This window comes from Budorcas taxicolor, chromosome 2 (assembly GCF_023091745.1).
Source record: "Budorcas taxicolor isolate Tak-1 chromosome 2, Takin1.1, whole genome shotgun sequence".
In the NCBI taxonomy this organism is placed as follows: domain Eukaryota; kingdom Metazoa; phylum Chordata; class Mammalia; order Artiodactyla; family Bovidae; genus Budorcas; species Budorcas taxicolor.
Window position 1 is genome coordinate 79,735,285 of NC_068911.1, and position 23,671 is coordinate 79,758,955.

Below are 23,671 nucleotides of genomic sequence, written 5' to 3' on the forward strand. Positions count from 1 at the left end.
AAAATTTTGAAATCATAATAAGGCTAGCATCTGGAGCAAGGCTACATTCTAGGCACATGCGAAAGCATGTTATATATAGGTTACTGAGTTACTGATTATAAGAATTGCATATGTTACTGTAATCTGTGTTTCATCTTTTAGGTATACAGATATCTGGTTTAGATTTTTTTCAATTAAACAAATGAAAAGGTGCCAATTACTGGTTGTGTCCTATGTGCCAGGTATGGTGCCAGGGGCTTTTCCCACCTTGCTGCAGCCAATGAGATACCTCATGAGATGTATCTATCATTACACCTGTTGATACATGAGGATAAGTTAAGTAACTTACTTAAGGTCATGCGATAAGCAAGCAGTAGAGTCAGGATCTGGTGCCTAGGTACACGCACTTTCCCACAGCACTGTACCATTCCCTTGGGTTTACAAGTAGAAGGAATCGTGTACATTCTTCTTGTGGACATAATTTGCACATTTGCAATCTGAGCAGAATTTGGTTCCTGGAGGTTGTATTAATCAGAGTGCTCCAGAGAAACAGAACCAATAGGATGCATAGACGAGAATAGCTAGATGGACATTATAAGGGGAAACTTACCCTAAGAGCTGGCTTAGGTAATTATGGACGTCATGAAATCTCACAATCTACTGTCTGAAAGCTGGAGAAACAAGAAAGCCAGTGATGTAATTCCGTCTGATTGTGAAGACCTGAGAACTAGAGCTTGAATATATGAAGCAGGAGAAGGTAGATGTTCCTGCTCAAGTAAAGAGAACAGACTCACTCTTCCTCTATCTTTTTGTTCTGTTCAGGCCCTCAGTGAGTTGGTGGATGCCCACTCACATTGGTGAGGAGAACAACTCCTTCTTCTATTTTTTTAATGGCTACTTTTTTTTTTTTTTAAGTTTATTTGGCAGTGCAGGATCTTAGTGTCAGCACTTGGGATTTTTAGTTGCAGCATGTGGGATCTAGTTCCCTGACTAGGGATCAAACCCAGTCATCCTGCATTGGGAGCACAGAGTCTTAGCCACTGGACCACCAGGGAAGTCCCGGGGGACCTTCTTTACTCAGCCTAAGGATTCAAGTAGGAATCTTTTGCAGAACCATCCTTACAGATACAGCCCCAAATGTGTTACCAGATATCTGGGCATCCCTTAGCCCAGTCAGGTTCCCGTAGAAGACTAACCATCATAGGGGACAGAGAAGTACTTTTTATATGGAAAGTGCAGATATGCACACAGCACGTATACAATAGGCAGTATAAGAATGGTATGAACATTTCTTGGTGGAAGATGGTTAGAGAAAAAATGTCTAAAGGGGCTTCCTGGTCAGCAGGAGACGGGGATGCTGATAATGAGAAAAGGCTGAGAAATACTCCTCTAACTCGTTACCTCATTTTTCAGAGGACAGATGAGGAAAGTCAGAGGGTGAAAACAGCTGCCCCATCACACAACTAGTCGGTGGTGTATGTTCATGTGTTTATTTTTTAAAATCCACTGTTCTTAGAAACAAAAAGGGCCAAGAACCATTTACCACACTGCCAAGCTCAGTGATCCCCTTATGATATCTTTCCCTTTGACTTGACTCCTTTCTGGATTTGTACGTAGGTTTATTTATGCCATCTCACCCTGAAGCAATAAATAAATTTCAACATTTTGGAGGTCAACAAGGAACAAGCAGATGCTGGGGGAGTTTTTGACTGTAGTATGTTCATCATTCAAACTACTGTGCTTTGAGGCTACCCACAGATGGTCTACTCAACCCTCCCAGAACAGCACCTAGTAGTAGGTGATCATAATTATGAGTGAATGTGTGGATATTGACAGAAAATGGCTCAGAAAGACTGAGTACTTGTGTCTTTTAAATTAAGTATTGTACTCAGGCACTCAGCCATGTCTGACTTCTTGCAACTCTATGGACAGACTGTGGCCAGCCAGGCTCCTCTGTCCATGGGGTTTTCCCAGCAAGATTACTGGAGTGAGTTGCCATTTCCTCTTCTGGGGAATCTTCCTGACCCAGGGATCAAACCTGTGTCTCCTGCATTTCAGATGGATTCTTTACTACTGAGCCACTGGGGAAGTCCATTTAAGTATTAGTTAAACTCATTTCACATGACAAGAACTTATTCACCCATCATTGGACATCAGTTCATGCTAAAAGTGGTGTGTGAAGAAAATCTAGGCACTCAGCAGAGCTACTATCTTGAAGTTAAGGGCTCCAGTTTATCTCAAGTTCTGTTACCGTTAGTGGGTGGGAAAGGAACACCCTTAGCTTGTTGGGATCAGACAAGGAGGTTGGCAGTAAGGAATAACTATGTGTGCCTTTGAGACAGTTTAACTTCTACTCTTTCTAACATCAACACACAATTCATTACATTTGTTGAAAAGAAAGGAGAAATTCTTTCTTAACCTATTGGAATAAATGATTTGTTACATTTAATATTTGTATATGTGATACCTTCATATATTCCTCCTTTCCCCATAAGAATACAGGGAAATGTTTTCTTCCCACAATCTGCCTTTTCCATTAACCACTGTTACTACTTTTTTGGATGTCTTTCTAGAGTTTCTTTATGTTTATAAAATAAAAAAAAATTATGTAATTATGAATTGGCATGCTATGCACAATTTTGTACCTTTTTTTTTTTTTCAAGTAATTTATCCTTGGAGATGGCTCTACATGGAGAGCTTCCTATTGTGTTTTCTTAACAGCTGTATAACGGCTTTATATTCCATCACATGGAGGTATTTTATTTAACTGTATTCTTATCTTCTTTGAGAGTCTGTAAAAACTAAAATATAATTGACATATTATATTAGTTTCAGGTATGGCATCCGGTCCCATCACTTCATGGGGAATAGATGGGGAAACAGTGGAAACAGTGTCGGACTTTCTTTTTTGGGGCTCCAAAATCACTGCAGATGGTGACTGCAATCATGAAATTAACAGACGCTTACTCCTTGGAAGAAAAGTTATGCCCAACCTAGATAGCATATTGAAAAGCAGAGACATTACTTTGCTGACTAAGGTCCATCTAGTCAAGGCTATGGTTTTTCTTGTGGTCATGTATGGATGTGAGATTTGGACTGTGAAGAAAGCTGAGTGCCGAAGAATTGATTCTTTTGAACCGTGGTGTTGGAGAAGACTCTTGAGAGTCCCTTGGACTGCAAGGAGATCCAACCAGTCCATTCTGAAGGAGATCAGTCCTGGGTGTTCTTTGGAAGGACTGATGATAAAGCTGAAACCCCAGTACTTTAGCCACCTCATGCGAAGAGTTGACTCATTGGAAAAGACTCTGATGCTGGGAGGGATTGGGGGCAGGAGGAGACGGGGACAACCGAGGATGGCATCACTGACTCGATGGACATGAGTCTGAGTGAACTCTGGGAGATGGTGATGGACAGGGAGGCCTGGCGTGCTGTGATTCATGGGGTTGCAAAGAGTCGGACACGACTGAGCGACTGAACTGAACTGAACTGATGCAACTTAAAGATTCGGTATTTTTATATACAGGCATGTCATGGAGATATTGTAGATTTGGTTTGGTTTCAAACCACAGTGATAAAGTGAATATTGGAATAAAGGGAATCACACAGATTTTTTGGCCTCCCAGTGCATATAAAAGCTGTGCATACACTATGCTGTAGTCTGTTGTGTGACACAGCATTTTGTCTAATAAAACAATTATGTCTAATAAGCAAAATCAAGGGATTAAATCTGGGTCTCCTGCATGGCAGGGTCTCCTTCACCATCTGAGCCACCACATAAGCCACCAAATAATATACATACTTTAATTTAAAAATACTTTGTGACAAAAAAATATTGTTAACCACTATCTGTGCACTTAGAGAGCTGTAATCTTTTTGCGAAAGGAACATCAAAGTCCACTGATTATAGGTCACCATAACAAGTATAATAATAATGAAAACGTTTTAAATTTGCAAGAATCACCAAAAGACACAGAAACATGAAGTGAGCAAATGCTGCTAGAAAAATGGCACAAATAGACTTGCGTGATGCAGGCTTGCTACAAACCTCCCAATACATAAGAAAATATAATGCCTGCAAAGCATAATAAAGTAAAGATCAGTAAAATGAAGTATGCCTGTATTTGTCTTTCTCTTATTTCATTTAACATAATGCCCTCAAGTCCTATCTGTGTTGTCACAATGGCAAATTTTTGTTTTTTATGGCTGAATAGGAGCAACTTCACTTTCACTTTTCACTTTCATGCATTGGAGAAGGAAATGGCAACTCACTCCAGTGTTCTTGCCTGGAGAATCCCAGGGACGGGGGAGCCTGGTGGCCTGCCGTCTTATCGGGTCACACAGAGTAGCGCATGACTGAAGCGACTTAGCAACAGCAGCAGCAGTATTCCATTATATTTCCATTACACACACACACATATGCATATTGCTGGATCATATGATAGTTCTATTTTTAGTTTTTTCTGACCACTCCATGCAGCATGTGGGATCTTAGTTCCTCAACCAGGGATCGAACCTGGCACCCTCTGCATTGGAAGCATGAAATCTTCACAACTGGCCCACCAGGGGAGTCTCCTATTTTTAATTTTTTGAAGAAGCTTCAAAAAAGTTTCCATAAAGACTGCACCAATTTACATTGTTACCAAAAGTGCAGAAAGGATCCCTTTTCTCCAACCTCACCAACCCTGTTATTTCTTATGTTTCTGATAGTAGCCATTCTAATAGATATGAGATGACAACTCATCGTGGTTTTGATTTGCATTCCCTTGATGATTAGTGATCTAGCTGTATTCTTCTTGACTTTAGGTTGCTTGAAATTTGGGCTATTACATGTAATTCTACAATTAATATCATTTCATATGTATTATATTTGTACAAACACATCTGCAGACTGTACTACCAGACATTAAAGTTGTCTGGGCCTGAAGGATATGTATTTATGGTGTTGATAGTTTATGCTAATTTGATTTTTCTAAAAAGTGTACCCCAATTTATACTTATACCAGAAATGCTATTGCTGCCTATTTCTTCATAACTTTGCCAAGAATTAAGTTTTTAATTTTTACGTGTCAATTAAATTTTGAAATTTTGCCATTCTGAGAGATGAAAATGGTATCTCAATGTAGGTTTAATTTTCATTGTTTTAAGTTTGAGTAAAGTTGAAATTTTTTCATATGTTTAGCCATTTAAAAAATGTGAATTGCGTGATCACATTCTTTGCCATACTGAACTTTTGGTCTTTTTTCTAGATTGATTTCTAGGAGATCTTTATTTACTATAAAGCCTGTCTGATATGAGTTTACAAATGTCCCATTCAACATCAGTGATTTTGAATATTGAACGATTAAACATAAAATTTTATTTTAAGATACTTGCTGGCATGATGAAAAAGATTGCTTACCATAATTCATCACATTAATTTCTCATATTAAAATATTAAAAAGCAAATAAATCAGGCATTTCCAAAAATAGTCACATCTATGAAAAAGATGTGTCAGTCAACCCAGCATCACTTTATTTACTTTGCCTCAGGTAAAGAAGCCTGTTTAGAATACTAGGCATCTGTGCCAGAAGAGAGGTAGTTTTGTCAGTTATTTGGCAAATGCTCCTTAACATATAAGTGACAGATCTAGAGAAGTCCAACTTTCTAAGCCTGTGCTTTATAATCACTGCCAATTGACCAAGAAACATGAGAAGGTTACGTTCAGAGTTTGGCAAAGCTTCAGGGCTTGAAAAATATTTATTTATTGTTTAAAACTTCTCAGTGTAGTTATGAGAACAGAAAAGATTTTCATTCTTGGCTGGTATTCATAGGGCTCAGCTAAAACCATAGAAGTTGGCAGAAGTTTCCCTGCCTGGCTTATCTTTATGTATTACATTGAGCTGTATGAAATTCCCATTTTATAGAATAAAAATGGCTCACTATTGGCAATTTAATCTGGTTCAAAATTTATCTGAAAGCCTGATGCATTTAGAGAGAATTTAGCTTTCACAACAAGAAGTCACAGTTTTCTACACTCTGGGCTGACTTGAATTCCTAGTATGCACACAGGTCTATGTGCAAGAGACTGATATTTTAGAGTGCTCCTGCCTGAAGCTTGGGCTGCAGTATCCAGCAACCACCACGAGAGGGGGCATTTCCATTGGAAATGTGAAGATTCTGAGTGACTTTCAGAATAAGTACTGGCAGAGGCAGGCTGCCAGTGCAGCAATAAACATTGTGTGTGAGAGGGAGCAGGTGTGGGCACTTTAGATCACTGTCTAGCCCCAAGGAAACCTAAGCAGTTTTCTATCCGGCAACTTAGAGAATACCAAGAACAGGCAAGCCAAAACGATGGGGACTACAGCAACAGCAGGTCCTTCCAAGGTGGCCTCATCACTAATTTTGTAGCCAGAATCAAAACATCAGAAGTGACAAGCAGAAAGGGTTGAAGGCATATTTCTCACACATTAGAAATAGCAGCTGCTTGGGAAAAGCTCAGGATGATGCAAGTGATAAACTGCTGTGGACTGTTGCATGTCCTGTGCTGAATGAGATTCTTGGTACCTTGCTAAAAATGCAGGACACATGGGGAAGAGTCATCTTTGTACGGATGTCATAGAGGCCCTTACGTTAGGCACAGGAGGAAAAAATATGTATATATATTTAATCAACACAGCTGTTCAGACTGTGGAGCCCTTGATTAAAAGGGGGTTATCTTAAGAAGTTTGTTCCACATAAGAGAGACTCAGGTTGCTCATCTCCTTGGGAAATAACACATGGCAGGTGGGTGAAGAACAAGGGGAGTCCTGACTACCAGGTCTGATTGGCTTTTATAGTCAAATCCCCAGTAGACAAATGTTGTGATAGTCAAGCAGCTAAATGATAACGTCAAGTGACCCTAAGGAACTTGCTCTACTAATTGTTGTTCAGTCGCCAAGTTGTGTCCAACTCTCTGTAACCCCATGGATTGCAACACGCCAAGCTTCCCTGTCCTTCACTGTCTCCTGGAGTTTGCTCAGATTCATTACCAATGAGTCAGTGATGCTATCTAACCGTCTCGTTCTCTGCTGTCCCTTCTCATTTTGTCTTCAATCTTTCCCAGCATCAGGGTCTTTTCCAGTGAATTGGCTGTTTGCATCAGGTGGCCAAAGTAGTGGAGCTTTAACTTCAGCATCAGTCTTTCCAATGAATATTCAGGGTTGGTTTCGTTTTGGAGTGGCTGGTTTGATTTCCTTGCTGTCCAAGGAACTCTCCAGAGTCTTCTCCAGTACCACAATTCAAAAGCATCAGTTCTTCAGCACTCAGCCTTCTTTACGGTCCAAGACACACATCCATGCATGACTACTGGAAAAACCACAGTTTTGCCTATGCAGATCTTTGTTGGCAGAGTGATGTCTCTGCTTTTTAACATGCTGTTTAGGTTTGTGATAACTTTCCTTCCAAGGAACAAGCATGTTTTAATTTCATGGCTGTAGTCACCATCAACAGTGATTTTGGAGCCCAAGGAAATTAAATCTGTCACTCTTAACTGGAGGTATTCTTTTTTTTTTTTTTGTCTTTAAATGTGCATAATTTCAGTTCAGTTCAGTTGAGTCACTCAGTCGTGTCCAGCTCTTTGCGACCCCATGAACCGCAGCACGCCAGGTCTCCCTGTCCATCACCGACTCCCGGAGTATACCCAAACTCATGTCCATTGAGTCAGTGATGCTATCTAACCATCTCATCCTTTGTTGTCCCCCTCTCCTCCTGCCTTCAATCTTTCCCAACATCAGGGTCTTTTCAAATGAGTCAGCTCTTCGTATGAGGTGGCCAAAAAACTGGAGTTTCAGCTTTAACATCAGGCCTTCCAGTGAACACCCAGGACCGATTTCCCTTAGGATGGACTGGTTGGATCTCCTTGCAGTCCAAGGGACTCTCAAGAGTTTTCTCCAACACCACAGTTCAAAAGCATCAATTCTTCAGCACTCAGCCCTCTTTATAGTCCAACTCTCACATCCATACATGACTCCTGGAAAAACCATAGTCTTAACTAGACGGACTTTTGTTGACAAAGTAATATCTCTGCTTTTTGTCTAGTTTGGTCATAACCTTCCTTCCAAGGAGTAAACGTCTTTTAATTTCATGGCTGCAATCACCATCTGCAGTGATTTTGGAGCCCCCCAAAATAAAGTCTGACACTGTTTCCACTGTTTGCCCATCTATTTGCCATGAAGTGATGGGACCAGATGCCATGATCTTAGTTTTCTGAATGCCAACTTTTTCACTCTCCTCTTTCACTTTCAACAAGAGGCTCTTTAGTTCGTCTTCATTTTCTGCCATAAGGGTGGTGCCATCTGCATATCTGAGGTTATTGATATTTCTCCCAGCAATCTTGATTTCAGCTTGTGCTTCCTCCAGCCCAGCCTTTCTCATGATGTACTCTGCATAGAAGTTAAATAAGCAGGGTGACAATAGACAGCCTTGACATACTCCTTTTCCTATTTGAAACCAGTCTGTTGTTCCATGTCCAGTTCTAACTGTTGCTTCCTGACCTGCATATAGGTTTCTCAAGAGGCAGGTCAGGTGGTCTGGTATTCCCATCTCTTAAAGAATTTTCCACAGTTGATTGTGATCCACACAGTCAAAGGCTTTGGCATAGTCAATAAAGCAGAAATAGATGTTTTTCTGGAACTCTCTTGCTTTTCAATGATCCAGCAGATGTTGGCAATTGGATCTCTGGTTCCTCTGTCTTTTCTAAAACAGCTTGAACATCTGGAAGTTCACGGTTCATGTATTGCTGAATTTTGAGTGTTTCTTTACTAGCGTGTGAGATGAGTGCAATTGTGCGATAGCTAGAGCATTCTTTGGCATTGCCATTCTTTGGGACTGGAATGAAAACTGACCGTTTCCAGTCCTGTGGCCACTGCTGAGTTTTCCAAATTTGTTGACATATTGAGTGCAGCAATTTCACAGCATCATCTTTTAGGTTTTGAAATAGCTCAGCTGGAATTCCATCTCCTCCACCAGCTTTGTTCGTAGTGATGCTTTCTAAGGCCTACTTGACTTCACATTCCAGGATGTCTGACTCTAGGTAAGTGATCACACCATTGTGATTATGTGGGTCATGAAGATCTTTTTTTGTACCGTTCTTCTTTGTATTCTTGCCCCCTCTTCTTAATATCTCTGGTTCAGTTAGGTCCATACCATTTCTGTCCTTTATTGAGCCCATCTTTGCATGAAATGTTCCCTTGGTATCTCTTATTATTATGCATAATTTATGGCAAGACAATTAGTCAATCCTCATTTTTAACAGATTCAGTTTTTGGAAATTTGCCTCCTTGCCAAAACCAGAAACCTCCCAAATCAATCCTTACATGTTTATACTCATTCACATTTTGCTGTTGTTGCTGTTCAGTTGCCCAGTCGTGTCCGACTCTTTGTGACCCCATGGACTGTAGCCCGCCAGGCTCCTCCATCCCTGGGATTTCCCAGGCAGGAATACTGGAGTGGGTTTTCATTTCCTTCTGCATAGAGGCATTCTTACTAGAAAACTAAGAAACAGGGAAAGAGAGAATTGGTGCAAATTATGACCTCTTCTTCTGACATTCTGGCTTGTGACAAATCTGGCCAGGCTTCATGGTCCAGGATCTGAGGTCAGTTATTAATTAGAATTCAGGGTTCTCTCATTCAGTTAGTGAACTGGTACAGTTTGGTTGAGAGATAATGAACAGGTGATGATTTCTTTTCTGTGCTTCCCTTTCCCTCAATCCACACAAATATCCAAACTAACTCGAGTGGCTTATTGGGATTCTTAGGTGGTGTGTTGGGATTCTGTCTCCTCCGGCTCTGAAATATGCCATCTTCATGCTTTTCATCTGTTATTCGGAGACAGAGACATGGCTGTTGTGTTAGCGAGTGAGAGCTTCTGCTTGCTGCTGTGGAGAGGCATGAAGATGGCTGTGTGATCCATCACCACAAGCGCAAGCCGCTCTATCTCACACTAGAAGGAAGCAATTTACCAAGAACATTAGTGCTGGATTAAGATTCTCAGCGCATTGCAAGTGAATTACCATGTCTATAATTTTCGAGAAGAAAAGAAAACAGCAAAAACACAGAGCCAAGAAATGTAAAAAGGGGGCTACTGGGGCCAAGCTTTGATAAGAGGCACATAATTCACTTCTGAGCTAGTGGCTGGCTAGACTGCCCTGTTTCATTTCTAAAACAAAAGGATTTTTGCTGGTGAGCTGTGTACAAGAAATTGTCAGTTGCCCTTGGGGCTGTTTGGAATTTTTAGAGCCCAGAGATGAGTAATAGTCAGAGGGCAGGTTTTGCGTATTTTGTGTGTGTGTTCTAGAAAACCACATGTGGAGGGAAGCATTTTAATATATCAATTTGACATAATAAATCTCTATAAATGTGTATGTAAAACAATGAATTCAAGGGGATAGTTCTTAGGGAACTCGACTTATATAGCGCTTATGAAATGCACCACAGATATTAATGATAATAAAGAAGATATGTAGAGGAAAGAGATGGTCTCTTTTGGGGGAGACAGAGGGGGCAGGCAGCTGCTGTCTTCTTCCACTTCAGACCCCTTGAAACATGAGCTGTAGCTCATGGGGCTTGTAGTCCTCTCCCTATAAGCCCCGCTCTAATTCCCAGAGTAAAGCAAGGGAGAGGAGATGAGGACTGAAAGCAGCAGAAAGAATTTATTAGGGTACAGAGATGGTGGGTGCCAGCAAGATACCCTTGGAATAGTTTGGAGGAGTTCATTTTAATCCTTTTTTGGGTGATCACTCTGACCACATCTGTTCATGATGATATTCTGTCAGTGAAGGGAGACAGTGCTTCTGTGATAAAGGCCCACCTGAGGGAATAGTGAGTTAGTGTACAGGTGGTTTGCACCAACAGGGGCTTTCTCTTACTGTGATTCAGCCCTCACCTGCAGTCAGGCCCAGCCAGACCTGCCAGCGCTATAAGCACTTACCACCGAGAGGGAAACAGAACATCTGGGCTGCTGTTTATTTTTCTTATCTTGCTCTTACATTTCAAAGTGCCCTTTTGTTCCAGTTCCCTTGAAATGGAAACGAGTTTTATTTCAGGGCATTTCTCTGTCATTATTTGTATTTCACAGGAATGTGAACTTTCTTACAAGGAACTCAAGAGCATTAGAAATTCCTGGTCTTCTTGTTGAGGATCAGCCAGCTGTGATATTATATGCATTTTTCCAAGAGGACTTGGAGAAAAGGGGAGGGTGGGTATGTTCTTCCTGATTATATAACTCGTGGTGGGATCACCATAAGGCTCACACTCTTTGCTGGTTTTCTAGATGGGAGATGAAGAGTGGGAGGCAGCTTAGACTTTAGCATTTTGTTCATTCGTTCTGTCAGGGAGGTGAAGATTCTCTTGGATGCTTATAAGAATGTGGAGGCACTGAAGAGAAATGGGCCAAAGGCCCTAGATGATTGGAAATGTATCTTTTTATCTCTAATTAAATTCCAAGGCCTAAAAGTGAGTCATGTTCCAGAATAGGGCTACCCTTAATGAAACTCGAATGAGAACCCAGGTTTTATCCTCAAGGGCAAGGCCAGTGGACTTCCTTCCCGTGGATCCATGCCATCGAAACTGCATTTGTCTTTTAGGGCCAGATCCTAAAATCAGGACAAACCATTGTGTTACAGCCTCACAGACACACATGGATGTTGATGGCTCCTCTGTAAAAAGGCCTCATGTATATTCACAGGAGCATCACTTTCTGTGCCCTTCCCAAACATTCTCTATATTAATCCTGGCAATTACTTCCCATTGATATGCAAGTTGTTAGCATTCTTCTACCGCTGATTTTCTAAATATTTTGGGGTTCTAGCCTGATGCTAAGTTCCTGTCCTATGAAGAGGAGAGACTGTGGAAAATTTGAGTTCTCACAAAATTTCTGAAGATGATAAGAATATATTTCCATGAAGATTCAATTCCTCTTTGGAAGCTTTTATCAGGCTGGGAGATTGATCTCCCTTCTGAGGGTAACCAGAGATTCATGAGGATGTTTTCCAACATCACAGATACAAAGACCTTAGTTCCTTTAAGATCTATACATTTCTGAGAGGAAACTGAGCTTATGAGCTTCCAGGTCACCTTCTCTAACAAAAAACCTAGAATAAGAACAGTCATCTCTGCTTGGACCTCTCCCTGCTTGGTCAAGGTCAGTGTCTGAGCTCTGGCCTCTGCTCTGATATCAGGCCACTCTAACCATGTCCTAACTGGCTTGACTAAAAACAGGGCAATAACTTGTCTCAAACTGTGTCCGACGTTCTTTGACCTTCTTGGACCTTGTGCCAACCTTAACAAGCCTAAGTTCCTGGCTAATCCCAGTACCTGCCTTAGGCTGTTTGCTAGCAGTTTGCTGTCTTTAAACATGTTTCTGTTTCTTTTGCTGTAGTACAAACACATTGTTCAATGTCAGAAAAGATGATACTTCAAAATCAAAACCTAAAATCTGATGGCCTAGGCAGTGTTCCTTGTTCTAGATGGAAACAGTAAGCTTAGCTGAACAGTTGAGAATTCAGCGTGTGAACCAGTAGCCTGTCGCTGGAGGTTGGGATGGCAGATGGGGGTCAGAGTGGGTCATAGTTCAATGCTGACATTAGCCAGCTTCAGCAAGTGTCCTAACATCCTCAGGGGGAGTTCCCAGGAGTTAGGGCTTTATCTGGAGCCTGAGGCAGAAGCTGCTTTTTATTTCTGGACTCTGGCTTATCCTGAAGGCCTAAAAGGATCTCCAGGGTAGGTGTGTTTCCTGGGAGAAGGAATCCTAGAACCAAGAGTTCTTGGTTTCTGTGTCTAAATGGGGGTCAAGTCAGCCCTTTACTGTGTCCAGTTTCTGAGAAGTCTGATTCTTCTCAAGAGAATGCACACACTGACCCCTTCTTGAAGGAGCATCTAGCATTTGTTAAGCCCTGATGCTGAAGCTGAAACTCCAGTACTCTGGCCACCTCATGTGAAGAGTTGACTCATTGGAAAAGACCTTGATGCTGGGAGGGACTGCGGGCAGGAGGAGAAGGGGACGACAGAGATGAGATGGCTGGATGGCATCACTGACTCGATGGACATGAGTTTGAGTAAATTCCGGGAGTTGGTGATGGATAGGGAGGCCTGGCGTGCTGCGATTCATGGGGTCGCAAAGAGTCGGACATGACTGAGCGACTGAACTGAACTGAACTGAACTGGGAATATAGGCACATTTAGGTTTGTTTTTTTTTAATTAAAATTTTTTTTTTGGCCAGCATGTGGGATCTTAGTTCCCCAATTAGGGATTGAACCCATGCCTTCTGCAGTGGGAACATGGAGTCTTATCACTGTACACCAGGAAAGTGAAATCGCTCAGTTGTGTCTGACTCTTTGTGACCCCATGGACTGTAGCCTACCAGGGTCCTCTGTCCATAGGATTTTCCAGGCAATAGTACTGGAGTGGATTGCCATTTCCTTCTCCAGGGGGATCTTCCCAACCCAGGGATCGAACCTGGGTCTCCCGCACTGTAGACAGACGCTTTACCGTCTGAGCCAGGGACACCAGGAAAGCCCCACATTTAGATCTTTTGCGTAGGCTGCCTCATCTTATTCAGTTCTACAACACTGCGTGAGTATGTATTAACATCAGTTTTACCGCTACGGAAATTGAGGCTCGATGAGGTAAAATAAGTGACCCAAGATCACATGACAATAAGAAGTGGACCTGGTTTGAATCCAGGTGTGCAGGCCTCCAAAGCCTAGTACTATGGAACAGGAAGAGGAATTCCGGTAATGGGACCTTGATTTGGTAGCATTATTTATACCAAAAAGAGGTGGTTTTTGTTGTTGTTTTAATGTACGTACACATTGAACACCCAGAATTCCCCTAAACAGTGAAATATATTCGTGAATTTCAAACATTTCATTTTGAAAAGGTCAAGATATGCCACTCTATAGGAAAGTGCCTTATTGCACAAAGCAAACTACAGCTTGCAACTTTTGTGTGCCTGTTATCGTGGCAATGCTCAAGAATGTTCTTTTCTTCACTTAATTACTTCCTGTCCTTTTATTTGAGTTGCTTTATCCTTCATTTCTCCAAACTGCTATCTTAATTAAGCTTTTCAAATGTGATCATACCTTTTCATAAATTCTTAGGAATTCACTGTTGTCACCACTCTGCTATTTTATTCTAGAAACAGAGATAACACAACCAATTTTGGATTCAAGAAGAGGTTTTGAAAATACTGGGAACCGAAAGCAGCAGCTCCCAAAGAGCTGTATTATAACGCCCCCCACCGCTCCCTTCACGGCAGCCTCCTTTCCTGGTGGCCTTGCCGGCAGGAGCTGGGGCTGGCCCCCTCTTTCACCGTGAACCCTAATCGCATTAAGTCCATTAATGATCCATTTGTCTCTTCTCTTCCTGCTTCCACAAAAAGAAATGCATTATTCATTGATAACCTTTCTCCTCTCTCCTTTTGTGTTTTATCAATAGTGTGGATTATCTGAGTTTTACGTTGTCACGCAGAGTGTGATATTAGTGGCTCTGATGTGAAATGACTCCATTGTCATCAGATATTAATGAGGCTCAAGACTACATCTGGTAGCAGTTCTCAGTTTCTGTCTGAGCTCCAGCCGCCCTTCCTAATGGCTCTCAACTGACTGACTTTACCAGAAAGCTGGCTGAACCTTTGTTCTCTTCACCTGGGGACAGGCCAGTTGCCTCTTGTTTATTTAACAAATATCCTACCAGATACTAAAACCTCCTTTGGAATTACAGGGGCTGTGAGCATGTCTTCTATACTATCACATACTATCTTTGATATTCTCCTATATTCTCACATTCTATCTTTGATCATCACCACTGACAAAATAAGGCTGACTCCTAAGAGCCACAGCCATATCTTTATCTGGTAGGGTCTGCTCTTTACTATTTGAGGAACAAGGTCCTTAGGGAATGGACTTCAGTCCAATCCACAAAACTCTGTTTAAAATGGTTGCTCCTTGTTCTGTAGGGAGTGATGTTTTTAATTAAAATGAGTAAAAATTAAAATTTTAGTCACACTAGCCACAGTTCCAGAGCTCAGTGGCCACATGTGGCTACTGACTATTGTGTTGGACAGGACAGTGGACATTCCCACCACCTCAGAAAGTTCTAGTAAATAGCACCAGTCTAATAATAATAATAATAATAAGAGTTAACATCTTTGAATATGTATTACATACCAGGCACTATTCTCAGCACTTTACAGGTATTCATCCTTTTATGCCTCGTTGCAAATCTATGAGTTAGGTACTATTATTTGTCCTACTTCTGGATGAGCAAATATAGACACAAAGAGATTATTTATATCATAAAATCACTTGCATCTCCTGCTAATATGTGGAACAGACTAGACAAACCGAAGGAGTCTGGTTTCAGACTCCAAACTCTGCACCTTCTGGGCTAAATTGCTTCTTACCCTGTATGTACTAGGAAGCTATTAAGCCGAACATCACCTTTGATTTAAATAAATGCATTTATTTAAAAGGAATGAAAGCCTATTAATCTAGCAATCCTTGCTTCTCTGCCCCAACCCTGCTCTCAGCAGATGGTTGACTTTCCATTGTACAAAGGGGGAACGAGGCAGAACACCTGGCCCCCTGACCTCCGCCTTTTTCCTTACTGCCTAAACATCACCATTTCTTCACAATTTCTGTCTCTTTCCTTATCGTCTCCTCCTGGGAAAGGCAAATTCCTTTCCCTGCCTGCATGATCTCATCCTTTTCTATCTCAGAATCAAACTGCCTTTGTTTATGCTCTCATCAGCTTCTGCTTTTCTGTCCTGTAAGGTTCTTTGTCTTTGCAGAAACCATACGGAAGTATTCTCTTTCCCACCCTTTTATTGAAACTATCTAACTCCTACTCCTTCAGGACCCACCGGGCAGCCTCCCTCCAAGCTAACGCCTCTGCCCAGTGTTCCCACAGCCTTCTGCCTATCTTGATCACAGTTCTTATCACATTGTGTTGAGCAAGGTATATAAATTTCCAGTTTATCCACTAAATTGTTTATTGCTTGAGCATAAGAATCCATTTCTAATCACCTCTGGATTTCCCCAGCAAGCACAAGGGCACAGATAGGCAGAGATACTAAACAGTGATTGGAGTAAAACCATTTATTCTAAAAGGAGGAGGGGGAAGCAATAAACACCTTAAAAAGTCAACTTTCTTTTGACCCTATTTCTCCTTGGATATCGGCTTCTGCTATGCTTGTTCCTTGGAAGAAAAGCTATGACAAACCTAGAGAGCATATTAAAAAGCAGAGACATTACTTTGCCAACAAAGGTCTGTCTAGTCAAAGCTATGGTTTTTCCAGTAGTCATGTATGAATGTGAGAGCTGGACCATAAAGAAGGCTGAGCAGTGAAGAATTGATGCTTTTGAACTGTGGTGTTGGAGAAGACTCTTAGGAGTCCCTTGGACTGCAAGGAGATCAAACCAGTCAATCCTAAAGGAAATCAACCCTGAATATTCATTGGAAGGACTGATGATGAAGCTGAAGCTCCAATACTTTGGCCACCTGATGGGAAGAGTTGACTCATTAGAAAAAAGCCTGATGCTGGGAAAGATTGAAGGCAGGAGGATAAGGGGATGACAGAGGATGAGATGGTTGGATGGCATCACCCTGAGTTTGAGCAAGCTCTGGGAGATTGTGAAGGATAGGGAAGCCTTGTGTGCTGCAGTCTATGGGGTCACAAAGAGTCGGAGACAACTGAGAGACTGAACAACAACAAATTTATTCTTAAACTTCCTGAATCATTTATGTACAATCCTAATTCATTGTCAGTTTGTCTGTATCCCCTTACAATTTGGCCTCTGTGTCCACTGAAAAAAAATGACATCCTAAAAACATATAAAGCAATCTGTGCCTTGGTAGTACATTTTTGAAATTTTTGATATTTGATATTGATGATCCTTCCATAAAATTGCTTTCTGCCTTGAATTCTGCTCTTTTTTGGCATTTGGACTCTCATTACTTACAACAACAACAACAACTTTATTTTGTATTGGATTAAAGGAATCCCTGGTGGCTCAGCAGTAAAGAATCCTCCTGCAATGTGGAAGAGGTGGGTTTGATCTCCCTGGGTCAGGAAGATCCCCTGGTGAAGGAAATGTCAATCAACTTCAGTATTCTTGCCTGGAAAATCCCATGGACAAAGGAGCCTGGTGGGCTATACCCCATGGGGTTGCAAGAATCCGACATGACTCAGCGGCTAAATCAATCATAGCTGGTTAACAACATTGTGGTAGTTTCAGGTGAACAGAAAGGGACTCAGCCATACATATACATGTATCCATTCTCCCCCAAACTCCCTTCCATCCAGGCTGCCACATAACACTGAGCAGAGCTCCCTGTGCGACACAGAAGGTCCTTGTTGGTTATCCATTTTAAATACAGCAGTGTGTCCATGTCAATCCCAAACTCCCTAATTATGCTTCCCCCTGTCTTTCCCCGCTGGCAACCGTAAGTTCATTCTCTAAGTCTGTGGGGACTATCATTACTTCTTTAATGAAATCACTTCTTGGTCTTGGTCTTTTTGGCTAGCTCCTATACTTCCACCATTCATTAACTATGGATGTTCCTTAAACTTTAGGATATTCACTCTTTCCCTTTGTGATGTTATAAATGTCTATGGCTTCAGTTATATTCTCCATGGAATAATTCTTGCATTTTATATTCCAAACACATCTTTCCTTGGCACCTTTATTTTATGTCCTGCTGGTTCTTGCAACTTAACACCTGTAAACTAAGTCAATCATTTTTGCTGTTGAGCTTGTTCCTCCTCCTGACTTTCCAGATTCTTTCAGTGGCATCCCTGTATCACATCACCATACCTTAAACTCTCACTCCTCCTACACCTCCAGTCTCCTATACCCAGTAAGTCATTCTGTCCTATTGAGTTTTCCTTTGAAACTAGTCTCCTCCTCTTTCTTTAGCATGCCTTTCCCATGGCTGCCTTCCTAATCAAGACCCCTATTTAGCTCTCGGCTGCACTATTGCAGGAATCTCTGAGCGTCTAGCTCTTGTGCCTTCTAATACACCTTTCACGCCACTGCCGGAGTAATCTCCCCGAACGACCCTGATTGTGTCTGTTTATGTCTTTTCTTTATTCAAAACATCTTTAATTACAGTTCCATGCCTATTCAATAATGTCCTTATCATTTGCTCGATAGTCAAGGACCACATATCATGATTTTTCTTTTCATTTTTATCTCATGCTGTTCTCTTGAATATACCCTGGATCTCTTATTGTTTCCCAATACATTTTGTAGACTCTTACCTCCACACTTCTGTATATATTCTCCTTTCTGCTTATGTTGCTCTTGCCCAAGTCCCTCCTCTTTTCCACCTCCAGCTCTACTTGATAAAGAACATTTGGTTCAATGCTCCATTTAAGTGCCATTTGCTTCATAAAGTCTTTCCTGATGCCTTTAGCCAGGAATGCTCTCTTGTGCTAAGTCCCCACAGCATCTTCTCTGGACCACTAAAGACGCATTGCCTTGGTTTGTCACCTGGTTGCATCTTCTACCAGATAGTAGACCCCTGGGTATGAATGACTTTGTATAGAAGTGAACACAGTTTATAATGAAGGCTATTAGCATTGCTCTGAAAAATATACTTTTTATTGAATGGATGTCTGAACCTCTTGGTTATCATCTTTGAGAATGTGGTGAGGATAAATGTGAAGTAAATAAAATGTACAGATTCGTGTTTTTAAACACAGGACAGTACAATAAATATTTTACAGCTCGCTCCCTTTCAAATTGCTTTTATGAGGTCCATAGACAGGTTTGTTCACTGTAAGTGTACTGATTCAAAACCTCTTAGTATCAAAACAAAAACTTCAAATTCTCTTTATTAGGACAACTTATTCTTGAGAGAAAGCAGGTGTCGTTGTTTATCTGGTCTACTTACTGCAATGAAAGATGAAGATGCTTAGTCAATGAGACACAATACTGCTCTAACTAAGGCAGTAGTTATGTATGGATGTGGGAGTTGGACCATAAAGAAGGCTGAATGCCAAAGAATTGATGTTTTTTAACTGTGGTGCTGCTGCAGAAGACTCTTGAGAGTCACTCAGGCAGCAAGGAGATCAAACCAGTCAATCCTAATGGAAATCAACCCTCAATATTCATTGGAAGGACTGATGCTGAAGCTGAAGCTCCACTACTTTGGCCACCTGATGCAAAGAGCTGACTCACTGGGATGACCCTGATGTTGGGAAAGATTGAGGGCAGGAGAAGGGAGTGACAGAGGATGAGACGGTTGGATGGCATCACTGACTCAATGGATGTGAGCTGGAGTAAATTTGAGGAGATAGTGGAGGACAGGGAAGCCTGGTGTGCTGCAGTCCATGGGGTCTGAAAAAGTCAGACACGACTGAGTGACTGAACAACAACAAAGGCAATGAAAGATGCTGCCCCCACATAGTATACTATGACCTGCATGCTGCTAGTACCATGGGACCAAGATACAGCGGAGAAGCAGGCATCAGGTGAGGATGCTGTGCCGTCAAGGAACACCTGGTTGGTAGAAATAAAAGAAATTAACTACTTCGTGTTACTGTATTGAATCTGTTAGGACCCTGCATATCTGATCTCTGAGCAAGCTGAAATCAACTATGTCACAAAAAATATTTGCTCAGCCTGTCACATTAGCAGGTTAGAAAATATTCTACATAGAAAAAAATCTTCAAGTGGTCATTTCTTTTTTCTTTTTTTGGCTGCACCTCGCAGACTTCAGGATTGAATCCACACCTACTGCAATGGAATGGTGGCTGTCTTCACCATTGGACTGACAGGGAAGTCCTATCCAAGTGATCATTTTAAAGTGAAGTGAGTAAGTTACTGGTAAATGTTTGCTATGAATCCATTGTTTTGTACTTTGCCAGACACAAAGGAGCCACAATTTCAGCTTATGATGGGCTCACAGTTTTGTTGGGAAAGAAAATGATAAGATACTTGACAGAAAGACATAATTATATGAAGCACAGCGTGACATTTTAAAGTACCTAAGTGGAAAATCTTGCTGGACAACCAGATTAAAGGGTGAAAGCGGGGGAACCTGGGTCTGACTCAGCCTTGGAGGACTGGCTTTGAGTGGGTGTGGCAGGAGGAAGAACTTGAATGGAGGGACAGTGTGGCATTCATAACAAAAGAACATGTTCATGGACTGAAAGGAGATGAGTTGGCTAGAGCAGTGGATACAGATTTCAAAGCAATGGGATATTTTGGATTTATAAGCTGGATCCGGTTTGCTGAAGGTCTTGAATTTTTCTATTGCTTCCGTAACAGATCACTGCAGATTTAGCAGTTTTATACAGTTCAAAGTTATTGTCTTATGGTTTTGTAGGTCAGAAGTCTAGTGGGCTTGATATGTGTCTCTGCTTTGAGCTCAGATGGCCAAGGTTAAGGTCTGGTGTGGCTGGGCTCTGGGGCAGAACCCACTTCAGGCTCACCCAGGTTGTTGGCAGAGTTAGTTCCATGTGGTCACAGGACTGAGGCCCTTCTCCTCCTTGCTGGCTGTTGGAAGGAGGCTGTTCTCAGCGTCTAAAGGCCACATATTCTTTGCTGTGGTCTCCTCCCTCCATCTTCAAAGCCAACAGTTGAGTCTTTTTCACATCTTGAATTACCCCTATGCTTCTCTCTTCTGCTGTGTCTCTCTGATTCTTTGGCTTTCCTATTCCACTTTTAAGGGCCATCTGATCACACTGGGCCCAATCAGATTATCTCCTAAACTTCCTATTTTAAGGCCTATTATCTTAATTCTATATGCAAAGTCCCTGTGCCAAGGAAAGAAAGAAATCAGGTTCCAGGAACTGAGTGCCAAAGCTGAGGAGTTTGAATGAGATCCAAAAGGTAATTGAGAAGCACCGTAGGGCCTTAAACAGAGGAGAGGTATTGGTACACAGGGGAGTAGATGAAATGGCACTTCTTCAAACCAGTATTATTTAACTATTCACGCAACAGTAATTTAGAGGAGCAGCTGAGCAGAACATAGGGAAGGGAGGGGAAGAAGAACCACTGGTGGCTGTTTTTGGCCTCTGTTAGTTAGACCCAGGCAGTCCTGCTCTGTCCAAAACTTGTGAACTCCACATAGTAAAAGAAAAACCCTTATAGCCAACAGAGGGCAGTTTATCCAAACACTTTCCTTAGGGGAGGTTCATTCTCCCCCAGACCCATGTAGCTCAGTTGTGTCTGACTCTTTGCCGCCCCATGGATTTTAGCCCACCAGTCTCCCCTGTCTTGAGATTTCCCAAGTAAGAATACTGGGGTGGGTTGCCATTTCCTACTTCAGGGGATCTTCCCAACCCAGGGATTGAACCCGCGACTCTTGTATCTCCTGCATTGGCAGGCAGATTTTTTACCACTAGTGCCACCAGCAAAGCCCCATGAGGTTGATCAAATTCTTCCTTCTAAACATTTAATGTATATATATGTGTGTGTGTAACTGAATTACATTGCTGTACATCTGCAACTAACACAACACTGTAAATCAACTATTCTTCAATAAAAAAATGTGGAAAGAAAAAAATTTCAAGATTTTTCTTGAGAGTTCTAAAATAAATACTCTCCATCTCGTTACTTTTCTGGTGATGACTGTGCCACCCATTATAGATCGACACTTTAGGCAGCTAGCCCTGGTGTCCCCCTTGCCCTAAACTGGCTCTGGTGATATCCATTCATTTATTCCCTCCCCAGCTTTGTACAGGTACCATTCCAGGTGCTGAGGTTCAGCAGTGAACAAAGACCCTGGCTCACACAGCTTATCTTTGAGCAGGTTCATAATTAGCAGGTTAGGAGAAGAGAGAATGGTGGGTATAGTGTAAGGTGACATTTGAGCAAACACTTGAAAGAAGTGAGAGCTAAGTCGTGTGGCTATCTGGGAAGGAGGGTTTCAAGCAGAGGGAAGAGCAGTGACCCTGAGGGAGGTGAAGCAGGAGCATATTTGGGCCACTTGTGGGAACAAAGTGGGTCTGGCTGGAGCAATAAGAGTGAACAGAGGAGGATGTCAGGAAAAGAAGTCAGCGAGATATGGGAGGTGCCGTGGCAGTCATTTGTCACCCGTCTGCACTGAGCAACATTCTAAACTGGTCTGGAAGCTCTTATATGCTGTTTACTCCAAGATTTTAGCGTGATTACTGTGCAGAAGGATTTATTTGTCTCAAGAAATTTGGATCAAAGAATAAAATAGCATATTTCGAGTTCTGGGTATGGATTGCTGTGAAAAATTAGCTTGGTATATGCATTTATTGACTATTGTTTATGGCATAAACAAACCTGCTCTTCTTTTTATAATAAGAGTTGGTAATATTGTACCTTTCTTATTTTCTACTCCTAGCATTATTATACAATAAAGAGCTGAATATATAATATATTGCTGAGAGGGTAATGAGCAGGATTCAATCACACATTTAAATGAATTAAAAAAAACCCTGAAGCATGTCCAAGTTCTTCCATCTAAGCATCACTTAATCTGTTTGTTCAGTTGAGTTTCATCTCTGCAGCTGCCAAGCCACTTCAATTCTGCCAGCTCGACTCTCTGATTGCAAAATAAAGGGTGGTCACTTAACCATGGATGTGAGGAACATGAGTGTTCTGTGAAAAGAAAGACATGATGAGAAATCGTGATCGTAGAAAACTGGAGGCTTCCTCCTTAGCCTGAGGGCAGTTAATTTTGAAGGGGTATTCTCACCTTCCTCACATCTAAGCAGTCTTTGGCGGGGTGTATGCGCTTTTGGAAGATGGATGCAACTTTGCCGCAGTTTACATTCATAAATATTTTTGTAGTATAATAGATTGTCAAAACAAATCTGTGTTTTCCATTTGTGTGTGCATGAGTGTGTGAGTACGCCTCTTAATCTTTTTGTCCATCTAGAGGTATAACACAAAATAATTTGCTTTCCTTATTGTGGTTTTATCCTTATGGAATAGATTTATGCCAAAGGACATCATGAGGAATAGGTAAATTGATTGATGACCATACAATCAAGGGGGACAGCTCCTTAATTTTGGCAGTTCTGTGTCTGCACTCAATGGTTGTGGTTGGTTTTAAGCATTTTCAATCAAAAATCCCCCTGAAGCTTGGCATTAACTACATCATTGAACTGTGGAGGGACAGTCAAGGTGGTCTTACTGACAACACAATTGTCGCCGTGGGAATGTAGCATGTGTTCTGTATTCTGAGCATGGGCACTGTTGCATGGCTTTTGAGTCAGGGAGCAGATAGACCTGGGTTGGTGGCCATCCAGTTGGACTAGCTGTGTGACCTTAGGTGAGTTCCTTATCATTGAGTCTCCATTCCCTAGTCTGCAAAATCAGGGAGATGATGCCTCCATCCTAGAGTGGTGATGAGAATGTAAGTGAATTGCTTGGTGTAGTGCCTGCATCTGCTTAGGGTAAGTCATTTTTATTATCATCATTTTTCTCTAGCTTATTTCATTTTGATGGCACAGCAAGCACACTTGGCATAAAGCAGCAGTCTTTCTGGTGCATGGAAACGCAGGCCCCTGGAGGATAGCACATCAGACCCCGAAACCCAACATACACCTTCCTTTGCATTTTTCACAATATTTTTCTCTCTTCACATAAACCTGGAGAAAACATTTTGCTGCTTGCTGCCTGAATTGGCCAGGAATTCTAGTTTCCAAGGAGATTGTAAATGGCTGTATTTGTGTATGCTGATTTGCTTCA